Genomic DNA, 16328 nt, shown 5'->3' on the forward strand with positions numbered 1-16328 from the left:
ACCAATTCCAGAATTTTAACAATGAGAAAAAACAGGGTTCCCGAACTTCTGAATACCTCGTGTCGCATCTATAATCGTATAATTGGGGTGGTGTAAATGATATCTTGGAGGAATGGAAAGGTATTCTCAGTCATTTATTTCTTGGTTCAAACAATAAGACATGGAGTCAGAACCTCTATTTTCAAACACAAAGGTTCGTGGTTTCATCTGGGTCAGGATCCCTAATAGACCTTGAGATGAGGAACTCAGATGACGTAATTAAAAAAAATATTAGTCCGCCATACAATTGTGGATGCTGTGATTTTAAAAATGGACATAAATGAACAATAAGAACTGTTTTATAGAGCTGGTGTGATGAGAAAAGAAAGATGTAGATTTGACCTGAAATAAATTATTAGAAAGGACAATTTTTTTATTGAATTTTATGATCAGAATTTTGGGATTATTTCATGAGGAGACTGACATTTTTCACCATCTTCCGGGGTCCATCAATTTGCGAAAAAAGTAATCTCACTTGCCACCCCGAAAATTTAACCAGACATGTATAAATGTATCAGCTTCGATATGAGCCATCATACATGTTCAAGTAAACGATATGGACTGAGCAACGGAGGAAAACGTTACCATTACGGCCTATGGAGAATTAATTGTAAATGTATACCCAAATTAGAAGCTTAATTCCAGAAGTTTTCAGGCTGATTTATGGATGATTTCACCTTGTACACCACCGAAAATGATGGTTAGTAGTTTTTTATTTATACCTAGTTATTATAAATGGTTTAAGATAAATATTATTGATAAAGATCAGCAAAAACTCAATGAAACTTTGCTTTTAAAATGCATTACTGGCACGGGGCTGAACACTTTTTTTAGGCACAATCATCACTTTGTTTACTTCCGAGAGATCCGAAAGGAATTTGTTTACTATATTGAAAAAGGCAAGAAACAACTTTTAAATATTATTAAATTGTAAGTAAACATGACACAATATAGTCTTTGTTATGTAATTATCACTTCGGTCTACAGGAATACCTGATAATCAAGGGCAAGGGAGATAACACACTTCATACGAGTAAAGTGAGATACATCATCGCATGTGCTTTTATCCAATGATTTGACCCCTGGTCAGTAGATATCATATGCAAAAAAAACAGAAAAAACATGTACATGTTTTAAGAAAATCATGAACTAATATTTTTAATGCGCTTGAGCAAAACAATAGATATTGTCATTTCTCAGTGAAAAAGGGGGAGGGTCAAACCTTTTTGAAAACAATATTTCTGCACCTATTCAACTATTAAGCTAGTTAGCTACTACCCATTGCTTCTAAAATAAAAGGTTTAAATGAAGGTGACTAAGCCACAAGGGAGAAGCATTTGTCTTTCTTTGTGATTAAACTTTCAAGAATTAGATTTTTCTCTCTCAATAGTACTTATGTATTTAAATCAAATGATAACACAGCCTGAGTAATTTTTTTGTCTTATTTCAGTTCCAGACATATCATTACTTTTTAACCTGAGATGGCAAACTAGAGGTTTTAAAAAGTCCTGAATAACTGGTAAGCATTTTGCTTTATTAGGCAAGCTCTAAATTGTTTATTTATGGTATTTATGCAATTGAAATTACAGTCGGTATGTTAAAAATATGCAAATATGAAAACTGTTGCTATGGTCTTGGTATTAAATGAAAAGGCTTAGTTACAGATCGTATCGACTCAATATTTCGAGTTAAATCTTGCGGCAACTGTTTCTCACGTAACACTGCAAACTATATTTAGCTCTATTTTGATCTGTCGTTATTTAATGACGCCATAATACATGTGATGTCACAATGTTTCCTTTAAAACCTCATGTGGATTTCTCACTAATAAAAGGTTTTCACTGAAATACATGTTAAAAACATTTTTTCTCAAATAGAATTATGTGAAAGGACAAGTTTTGAAAATTTGCACTATATTGCACTCTAATTATATGATAAAGATGACTTTCCAAGTAGTTAAGAGTGCTTTCCACAGTTTTAAATACCAGATTTCCACTAGTAAGAATAATTATTTTGGTGTTGGTTTTTTTATAAAATCTTCATTTTTGCATAATTTCTCTGTCAAAATGCACTTTAAGGCACAAGAAAATTTTATAGAATGCTTTAACAGGGTCTGTGTATTGTAATTAAAGGTTATAATCAGAAGTTTTGTCCTTGTTTTGACTAGTGAAGGTATTCTGGAAGAAATTAATTATACAAACACATTGTATTCAAAATAAATGAATATAGCGACGAAAGTGTCATTGCCTTATAGTGCTAAAACAACTTTATTTTTTTTCAGAAATGGACAAAAATACACAGATTTATTCAGAATGTTATACCGATGAAGATCACATAAAAATATTTGGAAAAATCAGAAGTATGAATTTCAATATGGGTCAGGATCCCTAATAGACCTTGAGATGAGGAACTCAGATGACGTAATTAAAAAAAATATTAGTCCGCCATACAATTGTGGATGCTGTGATTTTAAAAATGGACATAAATGAACAATAAGAACTGTTTTATAGAGCTGGTGTGATGAGAAAAGAAAGATGTAGATTTGACCTGAAATAAATTATTAGAAAGGACAATTTTTTTATTGAATTTTATGATCAGAATTTTGGGATTATTTCATGAGGAGACTGACATTTTTCACCATCTTCCGGGGTCCATCAATTTGCGAAAAAAGTTATCTCACTTGCCACCCCGAAAATTTAACCAGACATGTATAAATGTATCAGCTTCGATATGAGCCATCATACATGTTCAAGTAAACGATATGGACTGAGCAACGGAGGAAAACGTTACCATTACGGCCTATGGAGAATTAATTGTAAATGTATACCCATCTCCGTTTCTGCGAGACAATTTCAGGGACCAAATTTTCGGCTCTTCCTTCACACCATTTGCGAGTATTGTCTTCTGGAACAACGATAGTCTGTCGGAAGGATACGCGACTGATCACGTGTTAAAAGAGAGCCATACCACTTGCACGTAAAAGACAACTTGTTAGCTTCCAAAAAAGAGCAAGCTAATGGCGCTACAAGGCATCACTCGCACAATAAAAGTAGAAAGGGGTATGATTAATTTAACTAATAATAACTTGTTTCCAAATACACTTAAAATAACTATGCTTAAACATCTCTAGAAGGTCTATAATCTTGATGATTCTCCAAGACTGTAAAGGTTATGAGAATGTAAAGGGTACTACTAGTAACCAATGATTCAGCGGATTTCTCTGATAAATCAGAGTAACTACTATGAATATATGCTGCATTCTATTAAACAAGAGATGTCGACGTGCATCAATTTAATTGGCGTGCCGGTGCTATTGAGAGCAGTGACTTGCGGGTACACATTGTCTGTAGGTGAATTTATGATATGTATTTGTGTATTAGAGGCAGTAACATGGCTACCTTGAAAACACGATAGTATTGACGGGTAAGTTATAACTAGATGATTGTGAGGATTGAATTAAAAAAATCTAATTTGACGGATTTCTTAATCTTAACGAACATTTACTGATTTGTTTGCTAAATCTCTTCCACCACCTTTTTATACGAGCAATCTTCTGCAATTTTATCATGATGACCTATATAAATATCACTTTTTTGTGAGTATGAATATAAAATTCCTCAATTTTTATATCGAAACTATCCAGTTATTTATCCAAAATTCTTCTAAAGTCTTGTAAGTGCTCGTTCATTTCAGGAACAAATGGCTTTAAGCTTTGTATTACTTTTCCTTCCTTGAAATAGAAATAAAGGACTTCTTAACTATGTGAGAGATGTATTAATCATAGAAAGATGTCAAAGTGACGTGACATTACATTGAGTGCGGCACATAGTAAACGCCATGTGTGTGGTATTTACGAGAGGTATGAGTATGATGCAACGTATTAACCTCAATTTTTAAGGTTTCGATATCTACTCTAGTTTGTCTCAACACATCTCACTCTGTGAATCTATTCAATTTCTCTTTCTTGTTCTTCTTGTTTTGCTTACCAAACATTCATCACCTGGATCTCAGCTGCCGTTTTATTTTCGTGAAGTTAACAAATCAATGGTTCTGCATGTTTGCATTTGTGGTCATACTTGTCCAGCTTCTTCATTATTTTTTCTCACGTTCTTTTATTGCTGCATCATATTCATTTTATATCCGTTTCATACGTGCTTTTGAATGAACCAACATTTCAGTACAGCATCCGAAATGGCCCTCAGAGATTTCAGGAGGGTGATATTGTGGTCATTCATGTTCCAGTATCTGAAGAAACTACACTTGATCGTCCCTTTTTATCAACGACCCTTTCTGTTGTTATTTTCCCTGAATTTTTTTTTTCAAGTTGGATGACCGTTTCCGATGGATTTGGGCTCTTTTTGGTGAGTCGTCCAAGTTCGTCCCAAAAATGTCCCATTGGCGATAATCTGAAGACATTACTGGCCACGGCAACACTCGAATGCATGCGATTATTCTCCAAAACTCATTAAAATGTGTTTACAACGGGCGTTTTCTGTTAAAAATGTAGTTTAACGATGCCTTCGGAGAAACTATAGCTAGTGGACCCAGAATTTCGTTCCTATACCTTTTTGCAGTTAGGTTTCCTTCACTAATTGTCAGATCGGGGCGTTCCTTGTAGGTTGTCCATTAATTCGCCACCCTAAAGCCAACTTGTTTCCTGTACGCACGCATCAAAAAGCATGCCTTGCACCTGCGGCAGACCATGTCTCTGCCGTCGATAAATGTCAAGTTGAATTTCGATTCAGCAGTAAAAAGGATTTGACTCCATGTTAGTCTATGTCATCGAATCTGTACCCTATCCATTTAACTCGCGACATCCTTCGATTCTGCGTAAGGATAGGTCACTTCAACGAACGACGAGCTCTTAGGCTGCCTAGATGAAGTTAGTTACAAACTGTTTGCGCATATAGCCTATTTTTGTTTCTTCCATGAGTTTCTCCAAATCGATTACGGAGATGAATAATGCGGATTTGCCAATCTTCACATAACTGCGTTTCACGTGAGTTACAACCTCGGGGACGTTAAAATGTTGTACCAGTATCTCTAAGACGAGTCTTTAGCGCCTTTCAAAGTCATTCTAGAGACATTGAATAGTGCTCGATACATTTAATGATCAAAAGGACAACTCAGTTCCATCTCTATAAAGGTAAATGGTTGAAAAAAATTTGTTTGAAATCGGAAAATGGCGTAAAGTTATCTTCGAATTTAAACAAAAATACTAAATGATCACGAATAAATTATTCAGGTTATTAGTTTTAATCGTGAAAATATTACAAACTAATATATTAAATATATTTTACTTAAAAAGCAAAGTAATGTTTCTCTTTTTATATGTACACATGGAAAAAAGTATTGCAAAATATTGATTTTTTAAAACTTGAATAATCATCCTTTTATTTTGGATGGAATATGATAAAATATTTGTAAAATAATATTGAAACATAGTTTATGAAAACATTGGCATTTTAACGAACAAAAAATGTTTGAAAAAAAAATATTTATCTAACCACAATTCTAAAAAACAAAATGAGGTGTTTTTTTGTACAAAAAACTGCATTTTACAACTTTTACTGTTGTCGAATTTTAAAATGTCAGACATTTCGAAATTAATCTTAAGATGATTGTTCACATCATGGTTGATCGTTATACGGCAAAGAAATAGTACTTTGTGCGCAGTCTCCATTTAAACGGTCAGCCGCCACTTAACGTCTTATGATTTCTGCCATAAATCGACTAATTTGTTGCTTAGGTAGCAGCAACCATCCAATTCTGATGAAGGGCATTGCTTATTTAATAACGTGTTTGGACTGGGGTGTCCTTTTGTGCAAAGTGTCCCATACATCCTTGATATGGTTTAAATCCGGGCAATGATTGGACCAAGGAAGATAAACAGAATTCCATTTGAACAACGGATCTTCCTCCACGATGCTTATTTCCAATTTTGGCGAGCTCTGCACTACATTGGATACGGATAACTGTGTGTCTGTTCGTAAGCAAACGTCCATGAAATGGTCTTATCGCACAATAACTAGAAGGGATGATTCAATCTCGAACAATTATTGTTAAAAGGCTCCTGTATGCCCACCCCTCTCTTTTTAGGATTGTATTGTATGCAATGAGTTTCTTTCTGACTAAGCTTCATCATGCTTGATTTTCCCTAGCAGGTGGCATAGGGGGTCTTTTTGATCTCGGATAGTCTTATATATCGTGTATTGCCTAATTTTTATTCTCTAAACGACTTATAGTGGAAAAGTGATGACCGACAATACGTGCAATTGATACAGCGACATTCCTGCCTCTCTCATGCTGATAATCTGCCATCTTGCTGCTGTTATGAGTTGTGGAGGACCTATTTCAAGGTGTCAATCACATAACTTTATAAACTTGGTTATTTAAAGTGTTGAAAACAATGAGGATGAAACACATGTTTTGCTGTGTACGGGTACAGGAGCTACATGTGCAGATAAGAACTTATCGAGTCGATAATTATTGATCAAACTCAGGTGATATTTAAATAGTGTTTTTAACAAATTATATCAGAAAAAAATAAAGAGTGTTTTTTTTTTATTTCAATTCCAATTTGGTTATATACCAGCTGGTATTCGCACTAAAGTTCTTTCATCTTCGTCGTTTTCTTTTCGACATTCCCTTGAAAAAGAAAATCAGCAAGTTATCAGCATTTTTTTTATCAGTATTTACATAACACATTTTATAAAATACTTTTTTCCATGTGTATACATCTATTTTTATCAGACAACACCCGCACGCGTACGTGGACGAGGGTACTTATACCGTCTTTAAGGTTGTGGCGCTTGTATTGTCATTGATAAAGTTCACTGGTCTGTATGTAGTTTTACTATCATACTTTTTTAACAATGCAGTACTCTTTGCTGATTTTGGTTATATGGTACAAAACCTCTGATATGAAAAAACTGTTGAAAGAATAAAAAGTAGACTGTCTATTAAGTCTGTAAGTGTATATAGAACTTTAGGTTATATACCAGCTGGCATTCGCACTAAAGTTCTTTCATCTTCGTCGTTTTCTTTTCGACATACCCTTGAAAAAGAAAATCAGCTAGTAATCAGCATTCTTTTTATCAATATTTACATAACACATTTTACAAACTCTTTTATCATGTTAATCGGATGGGGAAATTATGACTTTATATGACAAGATTTAGAAAATTAGTTTTTACTGACTCTGATATGATTTTTTTTTTTTTGGTTTTCGCGTTCTTGTATGACAGTTGAGTTTTTCGTTAAATTTTTTAAGTTCCTTTCAACAAAATTGAACATAGCACCTTTTGAAGTCTTACGCAAACGATGTGCCTGTTTTCCCTTCACAGGATATTCACTGATATCTTGTAGACGAAACGCGCGTTTGGCGTAAATATAAAATTAAAATACTGGTATATATGATGAGTTAAAACTTAAAATGCAACCACTGAGTCGATGCCACTGCTGGTAGAGATTTATTTCCCCGAGGGTATCACCAACCCAGTAGTCGACACTTGTGTTGACTTGGCTTATCGTTAATATAATCTTATAAATTAACACCGCTTTGAATTTTTGAAAAAAACTAAGGTTTTTCTACACCAGGAATGCACTGTCTTACCTGTATTTGGCAAAAATAGGAATGTTTGGTTCTCAATGATCTTCAACTTCGTCCTTTATTTTGGCCTTTCAACCATTATTTTGATTCAAGCGTCACTAATGAGTCTTTTGTAGACGAAACGCGCGTCTGGTATTTATGATGAGTTTTTTTTTTGTTATGCCGCTGCAGGCTGACCCCCCTAAATTTTTGACATTTTTTCAAATTTTGAGGTCTAGTTTCAGATTTTTGAACATAGCGCTCTTCGATACCTAGCGCAAAAGTAGCGCCTGTTTCTCCTCTACAAGACATATAAAGTCATATTCCGTGACACCCCCCATTATTTTTCTCTAGAACTCCTGGAATAGGCCGACCCTACCCCTATTTTTTTGACATTTTTTTTTGAATTTTGAGCTTTAGTTTCAGATTTTTGAACATAGCGCCCTTCGATACCTAGCACAAAAGAAGCGCCTGTTTCCCCTCTACAAGACCTATATAGTCATATTCCGTGACACCCCCGATTATTTTTCTCTAGAACTCCTGGAATAGGCCGACCCTACCCCCCATTTTTTTGACATTTTTTTTCGAATTTTGTGCTCTAGTTTCAGATTTTTGAACATAGCACCCTTCGATACCTAGCGAAAAAGAAGAGCCTGTTTCTCCTCTACAAGACCTATATAGTCATACCCCGTGACACCCCTCATTATTTTTCTCTAGAAGTCCTAGAATAGGCCGACCCCCCTAATTTTTTGTCATTTTTTTCAAATTTTGAGCTCTAGTTTCAGATTTTTGAACAAAGCGCCCTTCGATACCTAGCGCAAAAGACGCGCCTGTTTCTTCTCTACAAGACCTATATAGTCATTCCCCGTGACACCCCTCATTATTTTTCTCTAGAAGCCCTGGAATAGGCCGACCCCTTTAATTTTTTGACATTTTTTTTCAAATTTTGAGCGCTAGTTTCAGATTTTTGAACATAGCGCCCTTCGATACCTAGCGCAAAAGAAGCGCCTGTTTCCCCTCTACAAGACCTATATAGTCATATCCCGTGACACCCCCATTATTTTTCTCTAGAACTCCTGGAATAGGCCGACCCTACCCCCCATTTTTTTGACATTTTTTTCGAATTTTGAGCTCGAGTTTCAGATTTTTGAACATAGCACCCTTCGATACCTAACGCAAAAGAAGCGCCTGTTTCTCCTCTACAAGGCCTATATAGTCATACCCCGTGACACCCCTCATTATTTTTCTCTAGAAGTCCTAGAATAGGCCGACCCCCCTAATTCTTTGACATTTTTTTCAAATTTTGAGCTCTAGTTTCAGATTTTTGAACATAGCGCCCTTCGATACCTAGCGCAAAAAAAGCGCCTGTTTCTTCTCTACAAGACCTATATAGTCATTTGCCGTGACACCCCTGATCATTTTTCTCTAGAAGCCCTGGAATAGGCCGACCCCCCTAATTGTTTGACATTTTTTTCAAATTTTGAGCTCTAATTTCAGTTTTTTTAACATAACGCCCTTCGATACCTAGCGCAAAAGAAGCGCCTGTTTCTCTTCTACAAGACCTATATAGTCATTTGCCGTGACACCCCTCATTATTTTTCTCTAGAAGCCCTGGAATAGGCCGACCCCTTTAATTTTTTGACATTTTTTCAAATTTTGAGCTCTAATTTCAGATTTTTGAACATAGCGCCCTTCGATATCTAGCGCAAAAGAAGCGACTGTTTCTCTTCTACAAGACCTATATAGTCATTCCCCGTGACACCCCTCATTATTTTTCTCTAGAAGCCCTGGAATAGGCCGACCCCCCTAATTTTTTGACATTTTTTTCAAATTTTGAGCGCTAGTTTCAGATTTTTGAACATAGCGCCCTTCGATACCTAACGCAAAAGAAGCGCTTGTTTCCCCTCTACAAGACCTATATAGTCATACCCCGTGACACCCCTCATTATTTTTCTCTAGAAGTCCTAGAATAGGCCGACCCCCCTAATTTTTTGACATTTTTTTCAAATTTTGAGCTCTAGTTTCAGATTTTTGAACATAGCGCCCTTCGATACCTAGCGCAAAAGAAGCGCCTGTTTATCCTCTACAAGACCTATATAGTCATTTCCCGTGACACCCCTCATTATTTGTCTCTAGAAGCCCTGGAATAGGCCGACGCCTTTAATTTTTTGACATTTTTTTTCAAATTTTGAGCGCTAGTTTCAGATTTTTGAACATAGCGCCCTTCGATACCTAGCGCAAAAGAAGCGCCTGTTTCTCTTCTACAAGACCTATATAGTCATTTGCCGTGACACCCCTCATTATTTTTCTCTAGAAGCCCTGGAATAGGCCGACCCCTTTAATTTTTTGACATTTTTTCAAATTTTGAGCTCTAATTTCAGATTTTTGAACATAGCGCCCTTCGATATCTAGCGCAAAAGAAGCGCCTGTTTCTCTTCTACAAGACCTATATAGTCATTCCCCGTGACACCCCTCATTATTTTTCTCTAGAAGTCCTAGAATAGGCCGACCCCCCTAATTTTTTGACATTTTTTTCAAACTTTGAGCTCTAGTTTCAGATTTTTGAACATAGCGCCCTTCGATACCTAGCGCAAAAGAAGCGCCTGTTTCCCCTCTACAAGACCTATATAGTCATATCCCGTGACACCCCCATTATTTTTCTCTAGAACTCCTGGAATAAGCCGACCCTACCCCCCATTTTTTTGACATTTTTTTCGAATTTTGAGCTCGAGTTTCAGATTTTTGAACATAGCACCCTTCGATACCTAGCGCAAAAGAAGTGCCTGTTTCTCCTCTACAAGGCCTATATAGTCATTTGCCGTGACACCCCTCATTATTTTTCTCTAGAAGTCCTAGAATAGGCCGACCCCCCTAATTCTTTGACATTTTTTTCAAATTTTGAGCTCTAGTTTCAGATTTTTGAACATAGCGCCCTTCGATACCTAGCGCAAAAAAAAACGCCTGTTTCTCCTCTACAAGACCTATATAGTCATTCCCCGTGACACCCCTCATTATTTTTTTCTAGAATCCCTGGAATAGGCCGACCCCCCTAATTTTTTGACATTTTTTTTCAAATTTTGAGCCCTAATTTCAGATTTTTGAACATAGCGCCCATCGATACCTAGCGCAAAAGAAGCGCCTGTTTCCCCTCTACAAGACCTATATAGTCATATCCCGTGACACGCCCATTATTTTTCTCTAGAACTCCTGGAATAGGCCGACCCTACCCCCCATTTTTTTGACATGTTTTTCAAATTTTGAGCTTTAGTTTCAGATTTTTGAACATAGCGCCCTTCGATACCTAGCGCAAAAAAAGCGCCTGTTTCTTCTCTACAAGACCTATATAGTCATTTGCCGTGACACCCCTGATCATTTTTCTCTAGAAGCCCTGGAATAGGCCGACCCCCCTAATTTTTTGACATTTTTTTCAAATTTTGAGCCCTAATTTCAGATTTTTTAACATAGCGCCCTTCGATACCTAGCGCAAAAGAAGCGCCTGTTTCTCTTCTACAAGACCTATATAGTCATTTGCCGTGACACCCCTCATTATTTTTCTCTAGAAGTCCTAGAATAGGCCGACCCCCCTAATTTTTTGACATTTTTTTCAAATTTTGAGCTTTAGTTTCAGATTTTTGAACATAGCGCCCTTCGATACCTAGTGCAAAAGAAGCGCCTGTTTATCCTCTACAAGACTTATATAGTCATTCCCCGTGACACCCCTCATTATTTTTCTCTAGAAGCCCTGGAAGAGGCCGACCCCTTTAATTTTTTGACATTTTTTCAAATTTTGAGCTCTAATTTCAGATTTTTGAACATAGCGCCCTTCGATATCTAGCGCAAAAGAAGCGCCTGTTTCTCTTCTACAAGACCTATATAGTCATTCCCCGTGACACCCCTCATTATTTTTCTCTAGAAGCCCTGGAATAGGCCGACCCCTTTAATTTTTTGACATTTTTTTTCAAATTTTGAGCGCTAGTTTCAGATTTTTGAACATAGCGCCCTTCGATACCTAGCGCAAAAGAAGCGCCTGTTTCCCCTCTACAAGACCTATATAGTCATATCCCGTGACACCCCCATTATTTTTCTCTAGAACTCCTGGAATAGGCCGACCCTACCCCCCATTTTTTTGACATGTTTTTCAAATTTTGAGCTTTAGTTTCAGATTTTTGAACATAGCGCCCTTCGATACCTAGCGCAAAAAAAGCGCCTGTTTCTTCTCTACAAGACCTATATATTCATTTGCCGTGACACCCCTGATCATTTTTCTCTAGAAGCCCTGGAATAGGCCGACCCCCCTAATTTTTTGACATTTTTTTCAAATTTTGAGCCCTAATTTCAGATTTTTTAACATAGCGCCCTTCGATACCTAGCGCAAAAGAAGCGCCTGTTTCTCTTCTACAAGACCTATATAGTCATTTGCCGTGACACCCCTCATTATTTTTCTCTAGAAGTCCTAGAATAGGCCGACCCCCCTAATTTTTTGACATTTTTTTCAAATTTTGAGCTTTAGTTTCAGATTTTTGAACATAGCGCCCTTCGATACCTAGTGCAAAAGAAGCGCCTGTTTATCCTCTACAAGACCTATATAGTCATTCCCCGTGACACCCCTCATTATTTTTCTCTAGAAGCCCTGGAATAGGCCGACCCCTTTAATTTTTTGACATTTTTTCAAATTTTGAGCTCTAATTTCAGATTTTTGAACATAGCGCCCTTCGATATCTAGCGCAAAAGAAGCGCCTGTTTCTCTTCTACAAGACCTATATAGTCATTCCCCGTGACACCCCTCATTATTTTTCTCTAGAAGCCCTGGAATAGGCCGAACCCCCTAATTTTTTGACATTTTTTTCAAATTTTGAGCGCTAGTTTCAGATTTTTGAACATAGCGCCCTTCGATACCTAGCGCAAAAGAAGCGCATGTTTCCCCTCTACAAGACCTATATAGTCATACCCCGTGACACCCCTCATTATTTTTCTCTAGAAGTCCTAGAATAGGCCGACCCGCCTAATTTTTTGACATTTTTTTCAAATTTTGAGCTCTAGTTTCAGATTTTTGAACATAGCGCCCTTCGATACCTAGCGCAAAAGAAGCGCCTGTTTATCCTCTACAAGACCTATATAGTCATTCCCCGTGACACCCCTCATTATTTGTCTCTAGAAGCCCTGGAATAGGCCGACCCCTTTAATTTTTTGACATTTTTTTTCAAATTTTGAGCGCTAGTTTCAGATTTTTGAACATAGCGCCCTTCGATACCTAGCGCAAAAGAAGCGCCTGTTTCCCCTCTACAAGACCTATATAGTCATATCCCGTGACACCCCCCATTATTTTTCTCTAGAACTCCTGGAATAGGCCGACCCTACCCCCCATTTTTTTGACATTTTTTTCGAATTTTGAGCTCGAGTTTCAGATTTTTGAACATAGCACCCTTCGATACCTAGCGCAAAAGAAGCGCCTGTTTCTCCTCTACAAGGCCTATATAGTCATACCCCGTGACACCCCTCATTATTTTTCTCTAGAAGTCCTATAATAGGCCGACCCCGTAATTCTTTGACATTTTTTTCAAATTTTGAGCTCTAGTTTCAGATTTTTGAACATAGCGCCCTTCGATACCTAGCGCAAAAGAAGCGCATGTTTCTCTTCTACAAGACCTATATAGTCATTTGCCGTGACACCCCTCATTATTTTTCTCTAGAAGTCCTAGAATAGGCCGACCCCCCTAATTTTTTGACATTTTTTTCAAATTTTGAGCTCTAGTTTCAGATTTTTGAACATAGCGCCCTTCGATACCTAGCGCAAAAAAAGCGCCTGTTTCTTCTCTACAAGACCTATATAGTCATTTGCCGTGACACCCCTGATCATTTTTCTCTAGAAGCCCTGGAATAGGCCGACCCCCCTAATTTTTTGACATTTTTTTCAAATTTTGAGCTCTAGATTAAACAATGACATAAAAGGTGCTATATTTTTCAGGGTAGGACTACTTTTACATACGTTCTTAATTGAAGTGGCTGCATTGGTGGCCCTACACCTACAAATAATCCGTTGATAGATGCAGAGTTATTGTGGTACTGAATATTAGCCTAAAAAGTTATGCGACTTGTTAAATCAATGGATTGGATAAAACCATTTCAAAATTGAGTTAAAATTGCTCTATTTTAACTGATTTTCTGCCTTTTGAATATTTTTTTAATAACGGCCGTTGTTGTCTTATTCTGTTTTTTGGTTTCTCGATATATCGCCTTATTGTTCGCTGGCTTATTGTTCGCTAGCTATTGTTCGCTAGCTTCTGCCTGGTTGATTGCTAGACAGATTACGAAATGTGCATTTAACAAATTTGGAGTAAAGCTACCAACTAAGCACGGTCTCTGAAATACATGGAACATTTGTCACGTATGCGTCTGCTCAGTTACACACATTAAATTATACAGAACCTCAAATATATGCAATTGAATTTTAGAATGGCAGTGTCATGATTAATTCGTCAAGGACGCCGATTTCCGTCTGCAGACACAATTTTATTTCATTCTTATATTTGATATTTTACTGGGATTAAGCAAAATGTCTTTGGTTTTTGACATCACCAACTTGGAAAAACATTTACAAAATTTTATCATCGGTACAAGGACATCATTCGTCAATATAAATCAACGTTCAGACATCTGATACGTTCTGTTAATTCACATCCAATCTAAAATGTTGATATTTTATACAAAGCACAAAAAGGTCGTAATTCACCTTAAAATATTAAGTTAACTAAACATTTAAACATACTTATTCAGAAAGGAAATATAGTTACGATACTGTTGTCAGTTTATTCAAGATGGCATATTGAAATTGATATTGATTCAGTCACAGACTTTTTATACGACCGCAATTTTTTTTGAGGTCGTATATTGGTATCACGTCGTCGTCGTCAGCGTCGTCCGAAGACGGATGGTTTCCGGATAATAACTTTAGTATATGTGAATAGAAATCAATGAAGTTTTAACACAATGTTTATAACCACAAAAGGAAGGTTGGGATTGATCTTGGGGGTCCCATCAGTTTAGGAATAAGGGGCCCAAATGGGCCCAAAACATACATTTATCTAGTTTCAGGACAATAAGTTGTGTACAAGTATTTCAATTACTCTGAAATTGTACCACGATGTTTATGCCATTTAGTAGAAGGTTGGGATTTATTTTAAGGGTTATGGGGCAAACAGTTAAGGAATTAAGGGCAAAAAAAGGGCCAAAACAAGCATTTTTGAAGTTTCTGGACAATAACTTATGTTTAACTGTATGGATCTCCCTGACATTGTACCACAATGTTCCATATAATGAAGGAAAGGCTTGGTGTCAGTTTGGGGTTTATATCCCTGAACATTTAAGGAATAAGGGGCAAAAAAGGACTAAAAAGTAGCATTTTTCTAGTTTACAGACAATAACTTGTGTTTTAGTGTATGGATCTCTCTGAAATTATACTACACGGCTTCTTACTACAAAGGAAAGGCTGGAATTATGTTTTGGGGTTCTTGCTTCAAAGGGTGTTTCAATAAGTGAGGGGCCAAAAAAGGGGCCCAAATATGCGTTTTTGTAGTTTTCAGTCAATAACTTGTGTTTAAGTGTATAAATTTCTCTGAAAGTATACCACAGGTTTACATACTACAAAGGGATGGTTATAGGGGAAATGGATCAAATCATTAAGCAATTAGGGGAAACAAGGGTTTTTCTGGTTAAAGGACAATTTAGACAATTTGAAAGCAGTGTAAGGGAGGTAATCCAATTCCAATTAAAATTTGAAGAATACTGTTATTTATATGTTTGATTACTTGATTATCTCCCTTACACTGCTTGAAAATTCTGTTAAAGGAAGTGATAATTGTCTTGAGATGTGTAGCTGTAAATTTTTTTTTAGAAGTTACTGTTAATTAATATTCATTTTAACCATGACTAAGTTATTTTATATTTTAATACTTTATAATGTATTTTTAAAATGAGTAGTTATTGTTGCCAACTTGATTAGAAATGAATTGAGATTATTTTTTAATAAGGGATTTGGAGAGGTGAAAAAATAAATGGGGAGGGTTGAGGGTAACATTTTTCTCATTTCAGATTTCAGAAATTAAAAAGAATTTTTCTTCAAATATTTTTTTTTGAGGGGTTTTATATTCAACAGCATAATGTATGCTCAAAAGCAACAAAAAAATTAAGTTCATTAGACCACATTAATTCTGTGTCAGAAACCTTTGCTGTGTCAACTTTTTAATCACAATCCAAATTCAGAGCTGTATCAAGCTTGAATGTTGTGTCCATACTTGCCCCAACTGTTCAGGGTTCGACCTCTGCGGTCGTATAAAGATGCGTCCAGCGGAGCATCTGGTTTAATTTTTGTTTCAATTGTCACTTTGATTTGTTTCTTTTTTAACTTAGTAAAATATTGGACTCGGACTTCTTTTTAAACTGACTTTTACTGTGCGTATTGCTATGTGTTTGCCGACTTTATTCTTCATTGGCTAGATGTACAGGGGAAGCATGAAACATGTTTAACCCCGCCGCATTTTTGCGCCTGTTCCAAGTCAGGTACCTCCGGCCTTATTTAGTCTTGTATGCGTTTTTTTTAAATTTTGGTCAATTTATATGTTGAGTGGGAAATCTGAAGTATATCATATTGTGTACCTTCGGGTGTGGGAATTTTCTCGCTGTATTGAAGACCTATTAGTAG

General features: G+C 36.5%; 1 long non-coding RNA gene across 1 annotated transcript; it reads left to right on the forward strand.

Moving 5' to 3' along the window:
* Positions 1-491: 491 nt before the first annotated feature.
* LOC139519458 (uncharacterized) lies at positions 492-2609 on the forward strand. The gene is made up of 3 exons (XR_011663594.1): positions 492-739; positions 1490-1558; positions 2321-2609. It is a non-coding gene; the product is annotated as an uncharacterized lncRNA (long non-coding RNA).
* The last annotated feature ends 13719 nt before the right edge of the window (positions 2610-16328 follow it).

This window comes from Mytilus edulis, chromosome 4 (assembly GCF_963676685.1).
Source record: "Mytilus edulis chromosome 4, xbMytEdul2.2, whole genome shotgun sequence".
NCBI lineage: Eukaryota > Metazoa > Mollusca > Bivalvia > Mytilida > Mytilidae > Mytilus > Mytilus edulis.